At 43.8% G+C, this 18,013-nt stretch overlaps 1 protein-coding gene and 1 non-coding gene across 2 annotated transcripts in view; one reads left to right on the top strand and one right to left on the bottom strand.

Moving 5' to 3' along the window:
- ADGRD1 (adhesion G protein-coupled receptor D1) overlaps nt 1-18,013 on the bottom strand; it is a 398,243-nt gene that overhangs the window by 235,040 nt on the left and 145,190 nt on the right. The gene's annotated exons all lie outside the window — the stretch shown is intronic.
- Nucleotides 13,748-13,885, top strand: LOC119943014. The gene has a single exon (XR_005455501.1). It is a non-coding gene; the product is annotated as a small nucleolar RNA SNORA7 (small nucleolar RNA).

Below are 18,013 nucleotides of genomic sequence, written 5' to 3'. Positions count from 1 at the left end.
ATGGACTGGGTCGGCTATTAGACCCCCTTGACTCTGATATCTCTGTGGCAGGTGCAGATTTAGTCGAAAGTTGTCGGTCGGATTAAATACCAACAACATTTACCACGACACTTCGAAGAACCGGAGCATGATAATATGCTGCTTGGGAGAGCTGAATGAACTGATTTGAAAAGAAAGAGAGTCCCAAGAACACTGCAAAACAAGAGAGGCCATTTGGCTTGGATCCACTAATCCTGATGAAGTCATGCTATCCGGGGGCCAGTAGAATCCTACAGATGTGCTCTGTGTTATAAACAAATGAACTAGGTGCCTTGGGAACAGACACTTTAATGCATGAAACAGATTGTGTTCTGTTCTGCCACAAGTGGTGAGCTTAGGATCGCCTAAACAATTGACATCTTTATTGGCTAATATTTATAATTGCCTTCCCTCCATCAGGACTCCAGAACCTCTGAACAACCTCAATTGTGAGACAGCCCAACCGCAACTGTGAAGGGCAATCCTGTTGTTCCTCTATCTGGGCAAAAGAGAGTCCACCTCCCTCAGCCCCACCTAAAATACCTGAACACCAGGTTTAGGGAATAAAAGAACCATGGATCTGAGTGTTCCAGGACCTGGATTCCAATCCTGGCTCCTCCACTTCCCTGCTGAGTCTTTTACAGTCTTTTAGACTGTGAGCCCACTGTTGGGTAGGGACTGTCTCTATTTGTTGCCAATTTGTACTTCCCAAGCGCTTAGTACAGTGCTCTGCACATAGTAAGCGCTCAATAAATACGATTGATGATGATGATGATGCTGAAAATGACCTTGGACAAATCACTTACCTTCTCTGTGCCTCAATTTCCTCACCTGCAAAATAGAGATTCAATACCTGCTCTCCCTCCTACAAGACTGTGAGCACTATTATGGACAGGGACTGTGTCTGACCCATCTTGGATCTACTTCAGGGTTTAGAACAATGCTTGGCACATACTAAATCCTAAACACATGGCATGATTATTATTACTAGCCATAGTACCTCAGAGGAGAAAAATAAACTTGAAGCAATTGCACAATCCAGCTGCTGGCCCTCAAGTTTTCTCTTGAAAGTCGTGTGTCCTTGAAATCCTCAATTATTCTAATGAATAATCAGAAAATGGAAACAGGAGTGCAAATGTAACCATTTTCAGATACAATGGCATTTTATACAATGTGGAGGTGTCACAGAGAATTAGGAAAAAAGTTAATTTGAATTGCTAGTCTAGCAGAAATCCAGGAAAACTGACCATGATATAATAATAATAATAATAATTGTGGTATTTAAGCACTAATTACGTTCCAGGTACTGTACTGAGGATTGGGGTAGATAAGCTAATCAGGTCGGACACAGTCCCTGTCCCACATGGGGCTCACCATCTTAATCTCCATTTTACAGATGAGGTAAATGAGGCACAGAGAAGTCGAGGGGCTTGTCCAAAGTCAAATAAGTGGCAGAGCCAGGATTAGAATCCAGGTTCATCTGGCCCACAGTTCCTTGCTCTACCTACTAGGCCATACTGTATTTAGTCTTTCATCACACCAGAGCAACATCAGTCATGATGGTAACAGAGAAAATTAGTCAGTGAGGCACCCCACCTTCTTGAATTCAGCAGGATGAAGGCTCCAGTGAAGTTAAGTCTGAGTCATGTACATGCAGATCCAAGACTGCTTCCATTAATGTTTCCTGTCTCTTAATCTCCATTAATGGCACCCATAAATCAAAAGCTCATCAAGCCACCAAGTAAGGAACACGCAAAATGATGCATTGCCGTTTTAAAGAAAAATGAGTTTCAAAGGCCCAGGGAGACCGAAAGCACAGCTATTAATGACTGATGCCTTCCATGTATAATTTAGCCTGTGACCTCCCTCACAGCTGATCCGGCTTTGAATTTGTGATGGACTGCTCTCTCCTTGATTTCGCCGAACCAATAAAAAATGTTACTTTTTCAGAATCCTATGATCAGCTGTCCCCTGAGTTCTCTGCAGAATGTTAAACCAGAAGGAAAACCCTCCAATTCCAGTGTGATGTTTCCAGGGAAGATGATTTCTGTGACACCAGAGAACAGCTCAATATATTGCTTGGATCATTTTCGAAGGGTGTCAGGCTGAAATATTCCTAAATCATCTGATTTGGCTACGAGTTTCAGCCGCTTCAAAATGCAGGATGTATCATCTCCACAACTGAAACCTCCACTGTATCACCTCTTGTTCAAGGCCCATCCGCTTGAATAAGACTCTTAAAGATAGCTCTAGAAAGACAAATTGCCACTGCAGTCATTCAAACCTCAAAATCCAGACAATATCACACTGTCACAATGTTTTCCTGATTCATTCAAATGGTGAAATGCTGATGAAAAGTCACCATAAAACAATATCAATTCCTGTTCTAAAATCAATAGCATTGAAATTAGGAGGTGAAACCTTCAATTGTCTGATACTGCCAGCAAAAGGAAGAAATAGCAAAAACTTAGTTTCCTTATGACTTTCAGCACACCCCTAAACGTTTTAAGTATATTAAGAACCTAAAACTGTCACGTAAAAAGAAATATAAATTTGCTTAGCTAGCAAAAGCTGACTACAGATTCTAACTGGACAGGGAATGTGTCTGTTATATTGTTGTGTTGTACTCTCCCAAGTGCTTAGCACACAGTAAGTGGTCAATGAATATGAGTGATTGATTGGTTGATCAATTGATTGATTATCCATAGGGCAAATTTTTCCTAAATTCTAGAAACCTAGATCAGAGAGGGAAAGTCTGAATTATATTTCATTCACCTCACTACTTAGAAATGTACTTGGCACAGAGTAAATGCTTAATACATACCGTTAAAAAAATGTACGGCAAACTAGCTTTAACAACTTCAGTAATGATTTCCTAGTGGTTCTGTTCATGAACACAGACACAATACCTGAGAGTCACCTCTGACTTCAATACCACGAAATTAAACAAATCAAGAGTGGTGTGAATATTAGGCTGGTCCTCACCAAATAAAAACCCAAAACAAAACAACAACAACAAAAAACACCAAGATTAAAGTGAAGCGGCTCCAAAAGAGTTTGTTTAAGCCCCAAGGTAAAAAGGCAACATTATAGCTGGGCCTAACCCAGGAGAACATTCCATTTCATGCTAAAGTACTGTGAATCTAGAAAAAACCTTGTATCAGATAATCGCAGGCCCATTGCACTCAAATAGAGAAAGGACTAGTGAAAGAAGGAAGTTGGCTTTAAAGCACTCCATCAACTCTCCCTCTCCTACCTCACCTCGACAACTCCTCAAATCCACCAATCACACTCCCCCCACTTCAAAGATCTACTAAAGGCTCACCTCCTCAATCAAGCAATCAGTCGTATTTATTGAGCGTTTACTGTGTGCAGAGCACTGTACTAAGCGCTTGGGAAGTACAAGTTGGCAACGTATAGAGACGGTCCCTACCCAACAGTGGGCTCACAGTCTAGAAGGGGGAGACAGAGAACAAAACCAAACATATTAACAAAATAAAATAAATAGAATAGATACGTACAAGTAAAATAAATAGAGTAATAAATATGTACAATCATATATACATATATACAGGATAGATACATATATAGAGAGAGGCCTTCCTAGACTAAGCCCCCATTTTCCTCAGCTCCCCCTCCTCTCCCCATTGTCCTGACTCGCTCCCTTTGCTCTATCCCCCTCTCCCCGCCCCACAGCACTCGTGTATATATGTACATATCTACAATTCTATTAATTTATATCGATGCCCGTTTACTTGTTTTGGTGTGTATATACCTATAATTCTATTTATTTACATTGATGCCTGTTTACTTGTTTTGATGTCTGTCTCCTCCCTTCTAGACTGTAAGCCCAATGTGGGCAGGGATAGTCTCTATTGCTGAATTGTACTTTCCAAGTGTTTAGTACAGTGCTCTTCACACAGTAAGTGCTCAATAAATGTGATTGAATGAATGAATTCCCTACTACAACCCATCCCACACATTTCACTCCTCTAATGTCTACCTGATCACTATAATTCAATCTCATCTATCTCGCCACCGACCTCTCGCCCTCCCCATTCCACTGGTCCGGAATGCCCCCAGGCCCTTCATATATGGCAGATCACCACTTTCCCCTCCTCCAAAGTCTTAGCACAATCACATCTCCCCCAGGAAGCCTTCCCTGACTAAGCCCTCATTACCACTACTCCCTCTCCCTTCTGCATCACATATGCACTTTGATCTCTACCCTTTAAAAACCTGAGCTTCACCCCACCCTCACAGCACTTATGTACAGATCACCACTTGTTTGCTACGTGACCTTGGGCAAGCCACTTCACTTCTCTGTGCCTCAGTTACCTCATCTGTAAAACGGGGATTGAGACTGTAAGCCCCAAATGGGACAGAGTCTGTGTTCAACCCAATATACTTGCATCTACCCCAGTGGTTAGTACATATGCCGTACTTATTATTATGCCCTTGAACTTTTCTAGTGCTTAGTGTGCAGTAGGTGTTTAATAAATGCCTTGAGTATTATGTCCTCCATTTATTAAATGCATCAATCATCCCCACATTATCACAGAACTGAAAGTTGTGAATGATATCACTGAGGAGGTCTCCCTCTGGTCAGATATGACATCATGCTTTAGGGAGTTCAGGGGAATAAAAATCGGTCCCTCATGAAAAGAGAGGGTTTGGGACCTCCAGTTATCAACACTCTGTGTCTATATAGGCTGAATTTTCCAGATAATGGCTCAGCACCATTTAGAGTGAGCCTGGGAGGGTCCCAGCTTGGTAACAACTTACAAAAGGGGTCCCAAGATGAAGTCCATGGACTGGATAGCTGACCTTCAGTTATGAATTGACTTCAAATGGCATGTCAGGACACAAGCATCTAATATCTGCTTTGCCAGAGAAGGCAAATGGAAAGGGGGTGTGGGTAGAAGGAAACACTCCTTCCTCTCAGGGGAGCCAGGATAGGTAATCAAAACATTGTAGGGAAAGGGGTGGAGAGGATTGAGGGGAAGGAGAGGAGGTCCTCACCCATGCCCACCTTGAGCTGGTCCCCAGAAATGTGGATCCCTTGAGTATATGTTCACCCTCCCGGTCTTTGTGATGTCCACGTGAACATCTGAAAGTGATCATCATACTGCCCACAGACGATGAATGTGTTCCCAGAGGAGCAGGGAGTTATACTAGAGTTATAAGAAGTAACTGGCATGGCAACGTATTATCATCGTGGGACAAATTACTGACCCTCATGTTAGCTTCGCACTGGCTGGGCTGAGGGCCAGGCCCAACCCTCTGCATTGCTGATTAAGGCTCCCAACCACGTCAGAGCCATGTCCCGCCGTGGCGGCTCTACTTATGCCATCCATTTAAAGTGCTCCTTGGGGGCCGTAGACACAAATCCAAGAACAGACAGAGAGGCCGAGGCCTTTTTGCTCAAGACTGGTCCACGTTATGCTGGCAGCAGCTCATGCCAGAAGGTACTTGGGTGTGACCAAACACTCGATTCTGATCCAGGAGGACCCTGATTGCCGAGAATTAGGAAAACACTTTTTCTGGATTTGCCAACTCTACTGGACTCTCCCAAGCCTTAGTGTTGTGCATGCAGTAAGCACTCAATAAATACCACTGATTGATTCATTCATTCATTCAGTTGTATTTATTGAGTGTTTACTGTGCATAGAGCACCGTATTAAGCACTTGGAAAGTACAGTTCACCTTTCACAATTCAAGGTTTCACCTTTCACAACTGACCTTTCAGGCTGGCCTTGGGAAAACCATTTGACGTTTCGGAAGAAAAATGAACTAAAGGGTCCTGAACTCCTGCACTGTCTTCCAAACCCAGAGTACCCTGCCTGCTTTTCAAACTCTGCTGCCCAATCATATACCCCATTTTCCATACCCGTATTCCACATCCTCCATCTTCAACGGCAGCTTAGCTGGTGATGCTCACCCTTTGAGCAAGCCATGTGACTGACAAGATAATCCCATTCTTCAATTGCAGCTGTTTTCAAGGTGCCTGTTTCCAGTTTTCCATTCTACTTTGTGTGTTCTCAATTAGCCCCCAAAGTCTATATTCTGAACAAGCCATCCAGTCTTCACTGGAGCATAGTGGTAAACTGGGCTTTGCTCCCCCAGATTTTGCTTCCGTGCTTCTTTTAATGTCTTATGTTCAGCCACCTTAGAGTCACCCCACTTCTATTCACACCACAGCAACTGCTGGAGCTTCCCACTCTCATCCATTCTCGTTGCACTCTCTGTCCAATCTTCTCATTTGCCTTATATCTGTTAAGTGCTTACGTCTTGGGCACCGTATTCAATACTGGGGTAGATAAAAGATAATCAATGTGAAACTGAATTGCAATGAGCTCCACTTCAGTGCTATGGGTCTATGTTCTAAGCAGATGTTGGGAAACTACGTCCTGTAAGTTGCTTATGGCTCTTCTAGGCATCAAAAGCAGTCCTGAGGTTAGGCCCCATCATGGATTAGAGAAGCAACATGGCTCAGTGGAAAGAGCCCAGGCTTTGGAATCAGAGGTCATGGGTTCAAATCCCGACTGCCAATTGTCAGCTGTGTGACTTCGGACAAGTCATTTAACTTGTCTGTGCCTCAGTTACCTCATCTGTAAAATGAGGATTAAGACTGTGAGCCCCTTTTGGGACAACTTGATCACCTTGTAACCTCCCCAGTGCGTAGAACAGTGCTTTGCACATAGTAAGCGCTTAATAAATGCCATTATTATTATTATTATTATTATATGGCACCATGAGGGAGATGCCACAGTCAAATGCTATGCTGGAAGTAGCTTGACTTTCTTGCTCCTTTGCACTGGAAAGAAGCTGAGGAGGAGCCACACCTCCCCAGACAGCATCATCATCAATCGTATTTATTGAGCGCTTACTGTGTGCAGAGCACTGTACTAAGCGCTTGGGAAGTACAAATTGGCAACATATAGAGACAGTCAATCAATCAATCAATCAATCAATCGTATTTATTGAGCGCTTACTATGTGCAGAGCACTGTACTAAGCGCTTGGGAAGCACAAATTAGCAACATATAGAGACAGTCCCTGCCCAACAGTGGGCAGCGTAGGTGTGATCTCTCAAGGGCCAGTAAAGAAGAGTAGGGACAAAGACCACGCACCACCTCTCTGCCCTCAACCCCAAGAGCAGCCCCTATGACATCTGAAACTGGTCATGCTGATAGTGCCTATGGGTGGGCAATGTGCAGGGAAGAAAGAGCTGCGGGGGTGGGAGGACAGGGAGTTCAGCAGCTGTGCCGGGGGACAATCACTCACCGTGGGCTCCCACGCGTGGGACGGCTGGGAGCGGCCAGGTTTGGCAAAGGACAGAGGAAACAACCAGATGTAAGCTCAGTTCCCTGTCTATTTTTTTCCTGTCTATTTTTTTTCTCTCCCTCTCTTCTCTTTGCTCTCCCCTGTCCCCCTCATTAGCTGGGTAGGCTGGGTAGGATACACCCCCAACTTACCCCACCCCTTCCTTGCCCAGAATCTCCTGCTGGCACTACTGGAAGTGGAGGGCTCCCCCTGAATGGCCTCATGGACCCGGGAGGAAAAGAAAAGGGGTGCGACAGAAACCCAGGCCCTGGTCTCCCCCATCCCAGCTCAACAGCTTTCTGGGGCTGGGGGAGAAGGGAGGTGTCAGAAAGTAGGGGTCAGAGCCAGCTGGGAAGCTGCCCAGTGAGCAGGAACCACCAAGATGTGTGGAGAACCTCATCCCTCCAGCTGAGGTGAGAACAGAAACTCATTCCTTGGATGGATTAGAATCAGGATTCCCCAAGAAGAGCAGGGTCCCTATAGCTTGGCAGGGGCATGGATGGAATTGTTTGAGAGGCCATAGGCAGCAATGGATCTGTTTTATTCCCAGCTCAATGTTCTATCAAAGATGGATGACATTACTTCACGAAAGACGTACAGTTTGATAAAATAATATTTAAAATGTGCAATTCTCGTGTTTATTATGTGCCAAGCATTGTGCAGGGTATTGCTCTTCGGGCTTATTTAGATCTTCTTTAGGCCTATTGTCAGTGAGCTTCCAGTGCTAAATACAATGCCTCGCACATAGTAAGTGCTTAACCAATACCAAAATTATTACTATTTATGTACATTTAGAAGAACAATAGCATTTGCTTAGCACTTAGTGAGTTCCAGAGCTCAGTCTAGTGGCAGTTAAGTATAGGAACACATTACCAGAAGGAGAAGCAGTAGCCCTCACTTTAAGCTACATCTCAGACCATGAACCCCGTGTGGGATAGAGATGGTTTCTGATCTGATTATCTTTCACCTAATCCTGCACTTTACAACATGCTTGGTTCATAGTGAGCACTTACAAATATTATTCTCTGGCTCAAAAACCACTGTATTTTTCAGTTAGCAATATCACAGGCCATCAACCAAGCATTACATAGTCAGTGTGACATACGTGCAGAATAATGTAATGATGTCATTCATAAAGGAAGGAGTGGAGGGGGGATTTTTTTTCTCCACCTCAGAGTGGCCAAATGTGTGAAGCTGTTCCCATTCACCCCTTGCCTAGGGTTAACACTGAATGAATCCATAGCATCATTTCAGTATTGGATGGGAAATGAAGCTGGCTCCTCGATCCCCTGGGGGCTGACACCATGACATGAGATCAAATGTTTAAGAACTGAAATAACAACTGAAAAGTGAAAACGTAACTGCTGTGACCTGAGGTCTTCCCGGACCCCTGCTCCCTAGGGCAGATCCACGGCACTGCAATAGAACAGCGCTATCTGTGGGTCTTTCTACTGGCTCTCTTTTCATTTGGCAAGCTCCTAGCTTTTCATCAAGTGGGAGGGCTGATAAGATTTACTTTGGTTGGTGAGCCTGAGTGGGTGAAGAGAAAGAAACAAATTAAACTGAGGTCATAAAACCCCTAGTGGGTTAGGTAAGCCTGAAATCACAAATCCCTTGAAAGGAATCTGGCTTGAACTTTACATGGACCAGAAGTTTGTTTTTCTTCATGTTCTTCCCTTGCAGGCAAGGACATCGTCATTGTCCTAAAACTAGGTCTACACTAGCAGTCGGTGACCTCTGTAAAACTAAGACTTCACATGCATAATAATAATAATAATTAATAATAAGAAGAAGAAGAGTGGTATTTGTTAAACGCTTGCAAGTGCCAAACATTGTACTAAAACGCTGAGGAAAACACAAGCTAATCAGGTTGGACACAATTCCTGCCTCACATGGGGCTCACAGTCTAAGGAAGAAGGAGAACAGGTATTAAAATCCCCATTTTAGAGATAAGGAAACCTAGGCCTAGAGAAGTTAAATGACTTGCCCAAGGTCGTAGGTAGGCAAATGGCTCTGATGCTGGATCACCTGAAATCTGTACAGTTGAAGCCAGTGGTTATTTTGGGATAGCCATAGAATATTCAGGAGACTGGCAGTCAGGAATTCTAGGTTCTAATCCTGGCTCTGCCACTTGCCTGCTGGGGGGCCCAGGGAAATCACCTGATCACCCTGTACCTCAGTTTCCTCTTCTATAAAATACAGAGCAAAAAAAAACCCTGCTCTACCTCCCTCTTCTAGACTGTGAGCCCGCTGTTGGGTAGGGACCGTCTCTATATGTTGCCAACTTGTACTTCCCAAGCGCTTAGTACAGTGCTCTGCAAACAGTAAGCGCTCCATAAATACGATTAAATGAGTCTTAGATTGTGAGCCTCAGTTGGGGCAGGGTCTGTGCCCAAACTGATTATTTTATATCTACCCCAATGCCTAGCAAAGTGCAAGCACTTTATAAAAAACATTATCATCATCATCATTAATGATATTGATCAAAGTTTTTTTTTCTGGAAGGTAAAAGGCTAAAACTGTTGCCATAACACTGACTCCTCAGCCTGGAGCAGGAGGAATAGGCTCACATTGTCCTTAACCACAGAAGACTGTGCTCTAAACCCTCACCTTCTTTTTTTAAGGAACTCACCCCTTCCTCCTTCACCCCACTTCATCACCCTCCCTGTCTAACCCCTGGCACACTCTCAAAGCCAACATGTGTGTTCTTAGTGCCTCTTTGAAAACAAAACATTATGTTTTAGGAAGTGGAAGAGGTTTGCACAATTCAGTGACATCACAATCCCTCAGAGACAGAAAGTGGGACCACTTAAGGTTGTTGTTTGGGGACGCCTGAGCAGTAAATGAGCTCATAGTCTCCCTCCCCTTGCCTCCGCCCACCACCATTCTACTGAGGCAGCCAAACTGTGGAGCATCTCGGTGATGGAGAAGTACTTTATCGTGCAAGATCTTTCTGGGCAGGCAACATTTCTACCAACTCTTATACTGTACTCTCCCCCAAGTGCTTAGCACAGTCCTCTGCACACAGTAAGTGCTCAATAAATACCATTTATTGATTCATTAAACTGGAAAAGGTAAACCCAAGAACAAAAAGGCTGATTTCATTTTTGTATCAATTGCTGGTATTTATTGAGCGTTTTTGTGCAGAGCACGTACTAAGCACTTGAGAGGGTACAATACAGTGCTCTACAAACACTTTGACACATATCCTGGTGGTTTGACAACAAAATCTATAGACGTTATCAATCAATCGTATTTATTGAGCACTTACTGTGTGCAGAGCACTGTACTAAGCGCTTGGGAAGTACAAGTTGGCAACATATAGAGACAGTCCCTACCCAACAGTGGGCTCACAGTCTAGAACTAGGTAACTATTCAACTGTAAGCTCTTTTTGGGCAGGGATCGTGTCTATTGCATTGCACTCTCCCAAGAACATAGTATAGTGTTCTGCATACAGTACGGATGCAATAATTACCACCGATAGATTGATCGAGATGTCTCACTTTTCTGATCACCCGCCAAAGTAGAAAGCATAAAGAGAAGAGATGAACTGAAAGAACCATTCAGAATGTAGAATTTGCTGCTCTGGGTTTTGGAGTCATTAATATCAGCATTTATGACTGAGGGAAGAGGATTTAATTTGAGGGAAAAGTTAAAATAGCACATTTAGAGCTCCCTCTGTATTTCCTAAGATGTGTTTCGCTTTGGCCTCAGCAAAAGAGCACTCAGCGGAGCCAACTGCTGGAACTTTGAGCAAACCCTGGATCTTGGCTTCTCTCTCCTGGCTTTGAGAACTGAAGCTTCAGAGATTCCCAAGAGACTAAGTCCACTCAGCCCACAGGAATCAAGATGGAACCTGCCCCTCCAATCTCCAACCAGACCCAACGGCCTTGGTCGGTTGCCTGCTCAACTCTGAAGGTTGTGAAATTTCTCCTGGGCGGTGATAAGAGTTCTTCCTGATAAATGGGGTGCCTGGTACCTACTGAGATTAATGGAAATGTACACTTTTGAACTCTCCAGGGGAATGAAGGCAATTTCACCAGGACTCCCATTAAGTTAACTGATCTTGTTGAGCAAATAAAAAGTTTTCAGTGGATTCAGAGCCACGGAAAAATGGGTTGCACTTGCATTTCACTTAAAATAATTCCCAAATTGTTTTAAATCCTAGCAGTATTTTAAATGATAGGAACTGAATGGCCTAGTGATAAAAAGAACATGGGCCTGAGAGACCGGAGATTGGGGTATAATCCCAGTTCTGCCACCGGCCTAATGTGTAACCCTGGGCAGGCCATTGAACATCTCAACCCACCTTTCGGTTTCCTCATCTGCGAAATGGAGATTAAATATCTGTTCTCCCTCCTGCTTAGAATGGGAGCCTCACGTGATCCAGGGACTGTGAGTGATCTGACTGTAATGTATCTACCCCAGTGCTTGGCACATAGTAAGTGTTTAACTGATATGATTATTAATATCCTGAATATATAACAATTGGTAAATGTTTATCCTAGGACTGCAAAACATAGCAGAGGCAGGAAACTCGATAACCATGGCAGGACATTTATTCCACAGACCCAGAAGAGTGAGGTTAAGGTACCTTGAAGAGACCAAGTCTGGTCTGGGGGAGCCTATAACTAGGGTGGTGTGGTGAGAAGAAAGGCAGTTTATGGGGCAAACAAAGATCCCACCCTTCAGGAAAGAGTTCATAGGGAACTGAGAGTTGAAACTAACAAGGTAGAACCCTAATTTCCTCAGTTGCTGTTGGCTGATTCATGTCATCCAGCCTGGCTAACAAGGTCATCGCTCCCACACAATGACTTGGGACAATCTCTCCAGATACCACACTTTAAGGGGGTACTATCCCAAGTTGGCCAGTCTGGAAGAAACTGGCCTTTCCAAACCAAATTGGCTCCAAAATCAATGCTTCGCAGACTCAGCTGGGGCTGTGGGGAGGGAAGCTTAACAAGAACTACTACAGTCAGTCAATTGATTTTATTGAACGCTTACTGTGTGCGGAGCACTGTAGGAAGTGCTTGGAAGAGTACAATATAACATTAAACAGACATTCCCTGCCCATGATGAGCAGTCTACAAGGGGAGACAGACATGAATATAAATAAATACATTATAGATATGTGCATAAGTGCTAGGGAGCTGGGAGGAGGGATGAATAAAGGAAGCCAGTATTCACTTCCACTCCTTAATCCCCATCTCCTCATACCTGCCTTCTTCTAAAACCCCCAAGAGGCAACAGCAATGCGCTGGTTGATATACTCCAGTCACTTGGACCACATAGAGCCTCTGTGTTCCTGCCTCGAAGAAGCAGCATGGCACAGTGGGAAGAGCCCGGGTTGGGGCGTCAGAGGTCATGAGTTCTAATTCCAGCTCCGCCACTTAGCTGTGTGCCTTTGGGCAAGTCACTTCACTTCTCTGTGTCTCAGTTACCTCATCTGTAAAATGGACTGTGAACCCCACGTGGGACAACCTGATCACCTTGTATCCCCCCAGTGCTCAGAACAGTGTTTTGCACATAGTAAGCGCTTAACAAATAACAACATTATTATTATTATGATCCAACCGACTCCCCTGGATTGTGTTGCTTCCTCAACGTTCCCCCAGAGGCTGGAATGGAAAGCTCAAGGGAGATGCCGAATCACGTCAGCTAACCCTCCCACTCAGTGCATTTGGACCAGGAGATCCTGGAAGCGTCCCAGCTGTCCATGCCCGCTAGGAAACTCTGGATAAGAACAGCCCGTCTGGTGAGCAGCTGTTTTGTACTTTCAACAAGACGCTGATGGCTCCACATTCGATCAAATGACCTTCGAACAATTTTCCACAGATCTATATATCTGAGGGTCTGCAAACCAAAGGCCTTCCAGGGGTTTGTTAGGATTAGAATATTTCTTCGGAATCCTGACTATGAACCTCATTTCTTAATGACGAAGTGCCGCAAACTTCCTCCCAGTTTACAGATGTTGAGCATTTTCTTACCATGTTGTAGCCAGGGTGGTGGGGGGGCGGGGGAAATGAGAATGCTTACGCACCACATAGTTCTGTCCAGTTGACGCACTGACATAGACAATCTTAGATAAGCTCTTTCCTGTGGTGCTGAGAATCTGCAAAAATCCATAACACAACTACCAAATACTTGCCTTTATTGGGCTTACTTTCCCTCTTGTTTTAATTTTATTTTGAACTGGAAAACCGCCACCCATCGTACTTGATTAATCTCCCCAAATTCCAGGGGAAAGTACTTATCCTCATCCTGTCCCGCACACTTTGTTCCTCTAATGCCAAATCTTCACTGTCTCTCTCTCTCTTCCTTATGCCCTCCCTCCTTCTGAACTCCCTCCCCCTTCACATCTGGCAGACCGCAACTCTTTAAAGCCCTACTAAAATCATCTCTCTCCCACTCAGGGTCGCACCTGGAGAATTTCCAGTACTCTACCAGTTTTGGCTACGGGAAGGAGAGTCAGGCAGAGGCCTATCCATTCCATTCTTAGCTTGGCCAGTGGCTAACGAGTGGAAGGCAATCTGCTACAAGTCAAAACTCACCTATGCTGGGCAGCAGTGGCATGGGAGAGAGTCGAGGACGGAGACTCAAGTTTACCACCGGGGAAGAGGCAATGGTAAACCACCTCTATGTTTTTACCAATAAAACTCCATGGATAAACTACCAGAACGATTGCAGATGGAGAGTGGGGCATTCTGGAAGAGATGTGTTCATTGTGTCTCTATGGGTTGGAAACGACTCGACGGCATAAGACAAAACAAGATCATACACTCTAGGAAGCCTTCCTCAACTAATCTCTCATCTCCTCACCCAATTTCCCTCCCTATTCTGCCACCTTTGCCTTTGAGTCCTCCAAGACCCTCCAAGTCCTTAGGGACTTTCCCACAGCATTTACGTAGACAGAATTATATTCATTCATTCAATAATATTTATTGAGCATTTACTGTGGTCAGAGCACTGTACTAAGCACTTGCAAAGTACAATACAGCAATAAAGTGACGACGTTCCCTGCCCACAATACTCTGTTGCTTTCCCTACCTGTGATTTACTTTAGTTTCTGTCTCTTGCAATTAGATTGTAAAATTCTTGAGGGAAGGAATATCTAATATCTCTAGTGTCTAATATCTCTATTGACCTTTCCCAAGTGCTTAGTTAAAATACTCTCCATTCAACAATAGACTTTCCAGATTCAAACAACTCTTCAAGGATCAATAGTTCACCCTGGATTCATCTTTGCATTATAAAGTCGTGTCCCTGGAGGAAGTCACGACATCTATGTCTTCCACTCTTGATCGGATTAAAACATGGAAATGGTGATACTCCACTGGGAAAAAATTTCCCATTTGCTAATGAAAGCCACAAGCTAAGGAATATGTAACAGTTTTGTAAGCAAATCCACGACACCTCTCTGTCCATATTCATTTTACTATCGTCTCTCCCCGATTGAGGTTAATCTAGTGTTAAAATGAATTAAATTATTTCAATCTATTAGGCTGGCCCAAGTTGGTATTCACCCTGGTGGATATGAGTTGATTTCTGAAAAATATAGGATTGGGTGTCATTGTAAGCACCTTCTTTCAATCAATCAATTGTATTTATTTAGTGCTTGATTGAGTGATAGAAGGATTTTACAATAATCCCCACACATAGCTTTCTCAGAACGCGCCTTGCAGTCAGGGATCATGCCTACCAATAATGTATACCAATAAAGTATTGTACTTTCCCAAGCACTTGATAATGTGCTCTGCATACAGTAAGCACTTAATAAATATCACTGATTGATGGTTATTCTCAATCTTATGCCTGGGATGAAACCTAAACCAATTTGGGGTAGGGATTATTGGGGCTGCTTCCCACTTTTCCTTCCTTCATGAAGAACTAAATGAGTAATAACTGTGCAGACCGCACTCTTCACAACCATGTAGACAAAATCATTTTGCTGCTTTGAAGACTTCTTGGTTGCTCTTTGAGGGGCTCTTTCCTTCTCCATTCCTCTGATCCCCAATCTTACCATTCGAACTCTCAGCCCATTTCTTGCTGCATTGGACCTCTATGGCTTGCTTGTCCAACTCAAAAAGCATCTTCTCGTTGATATGATCAGAATATGCCTCTTCTTTAAATTCTACCTCAAATAACACCTCATCCTAGAAGTCTTCTAAATTTTTCTACCCCCTCTCCAGTTTACCAGTAGAGCAATGGGACCTAGTGAAATGATCACCAGAGAATCAGGAGACTCAGGTTCTAATTCTAGCTCTGCTAATGGCAGATTGTCTCTTCCAGGACAAATCTCTTAACGTTTTGTGGGCCTCAATTTCTTCATCTATAAAATGGGGGTTAAGATATCTGCTTTTCTACCTCGACTGTGAGTCCTAGGTAACAGGTGCTGCATCTCATCTCTGTCTCCCCCTTTTAGACTGTGAGACCACTGTTGGGTAGGGACTGTCTCTATATGTTGCCAATCTGTACTTCCCAAGCACTTAGTACAGTGCTCTGCACATAGTAAGCGCTCAATAAATACGATTGATGATGATGATGATTATCTTGTATCTACTCCAGTGTTTGGCACACAGTAAGAACTTAACAGATACCCAAATCATTGTTAATAGACATTAACCCACTCTTCCCAATTAAGAGCATTCCTATGATCTCTTAGTTCACTTGGCTCTATAGGCATTGACTGTATCCATCCCTTCCTAATCTTTCCTACAAAACTACAAGCTCCTTGATGGGCAAAAGAAGTCTGTTCTTTAATATGGACAACAAGTACCCAGATTAGAAAGTGCATCCAATAACAATAACAGTATTCATTGAGAGCTTTTTATTCATTCATTCAATCACATTTACTGAGCAGTTACTGCATACAAAATGCTGTACTAACTGCTTGGGAGATTCAGTATAACAATAAATGGAGACGTTCCCTGCCCACAACAAGCTTATGTGTCAAGTACTGTACTAAGCGCTGGGTAGATATTTCACAATCAGGTCAGACACAATCCCTACCCTAGCTGGGGTCCCTGTCAAAGGAAGTCCAGCTATTTAATCCCCATTTTACAGACAAGAGCTGAGGCACAGAGAGGTTAAGTGACTAGTCCAAAGTCACACAGGAAGCCAGTGGCAGAGGTGGGATGAGAAGCCGGATCCTCTCACTCCCAGACCCATATTCTTTCCACTTGGCCTCGATGCTTCTGTTGCACCTGGTGAATGCTCACGCGGTGGCCTAGATTAAAGAGTTCACTCTATTCCCCTGGGAAGATCTGTCTCCTCTCAGGGAGATGTTTCTGGCAGAACTCCATCCATTGCACATATGGCTCCCTGCTGCCCAGAGAAATCAGCCTTATTTCTGGGAAGCAAAATATTTACCCAGAAATAGGAGCACCTGCAAGGGGGAGAGACCCACAGGCTGTGTCCAGCCCACAGATGTTTGATCAAAAGAGCACTTGGGAGGCCTAGGTGATCTGTCAGCCCCTTCCTTAGGGCTCTCCAATCCCTCAGTCCTGGACTTTGGCAAGAATGATACAGGAACAGAACCTTGAATCATAGCAAACCATTAGGCTGGGAGTGTCAACCTCTAGATAGCTGGGAATTGGAAAAAAAACACTGGGCTGACCAACACGGGGCAACTGTCCTCCTCACTTAGAAACAGTGTTGACTGGTGAAAAGGGCATGGACCCAGGAGAACGAGGAAATCTAATCCCAGATTTCCCACTTGCCTGCTCTGTGACCTAGGGCAAGTCACTTAACACCACTGTGCCTCAGTTTTCTCAGTAGTAAAATGAGGATTTAATAAAAGGTCAATTGTATTTGAGTGCTTTTTGTGCGCAGAGCTGTACTAAGTGTTTGGGAGAGAACAATATAAGAGTTGGTACACACATTCTCTGATCACAAGGTGCTTCCAGTGTAAAGGGCTGTAAGCTCCTTGTGTTCTCCCTCCCATTTAGACCATTAGCCCATTTGAATAAATGCATGAACAGAGACTGTGTCCAATCTGCACACTGCATCTTCCTCACAGTGCCTGGACCACTGTAAGCCCTCCAATACCATCATCATTATTATGGAGAGATGGGATGAGAGAGGAAGAAAAAAATTTTGATAAAGAGCAGTACCTAGATATCTACTAGGTGTTCTATATTTACAGCGTTAGAAGAAGTTTAGCTGCCAAGTTTCCTAACAAGTTTTAATTGGCATTAATTAGAACTTCCAGCGGCTGTTAAATTCATTAGCAACGAGTTACTTTCAAAAAAGCTGTCAGGGATGAGCACCAGCTAAATAAAAGCCAACTTGCCCATCATCCATTGCTGGGAAACTCAGAAAAACAGGCTCTTTAGACATCTGAATGACTCAGTTCACCACATTCCCATTTTCAATCCTCATTTTCAGTCAGTCATCAAGTCCTGACACTTCTTTCTTTGCAACATCTCCAGATTCTGCCCCTTCCTCTCCACCCAAACTGCCATTGCACTGGTCCAAACACTTGTCATATCCCACCTCGACTTGTCAGTAAGTCAATCATATTCATTGAGCGCATACTGTGCAGAGCACCTTACTAAGCACTTGAGAGAGTATAATATATCAATATAACAGACACATTTCCTGCCCACAGTGAGCTTACAGTCTAGAGGGAGAAACAGATATTAATATAAATACTACTCCATCACCCTCC

This window comes from Tachyglossus aculeatus, chromosome 21, assembly GCF_015852505.1.
Source record: "Tachyglossus aculeatus isolate mTacAcu1 chromosome 21, mTacAcu1.pri, whole genome shotgun sequence".
NCBI lineage: Eukaryota > Metazoa > Chordata > Mammalia > Monotremata > Tachyglossidae > Tachyglossus > Tachyglossus aculeatus.
This window is presented reverse-complemented; position numbering and strand designations above follow the sequence as displayed.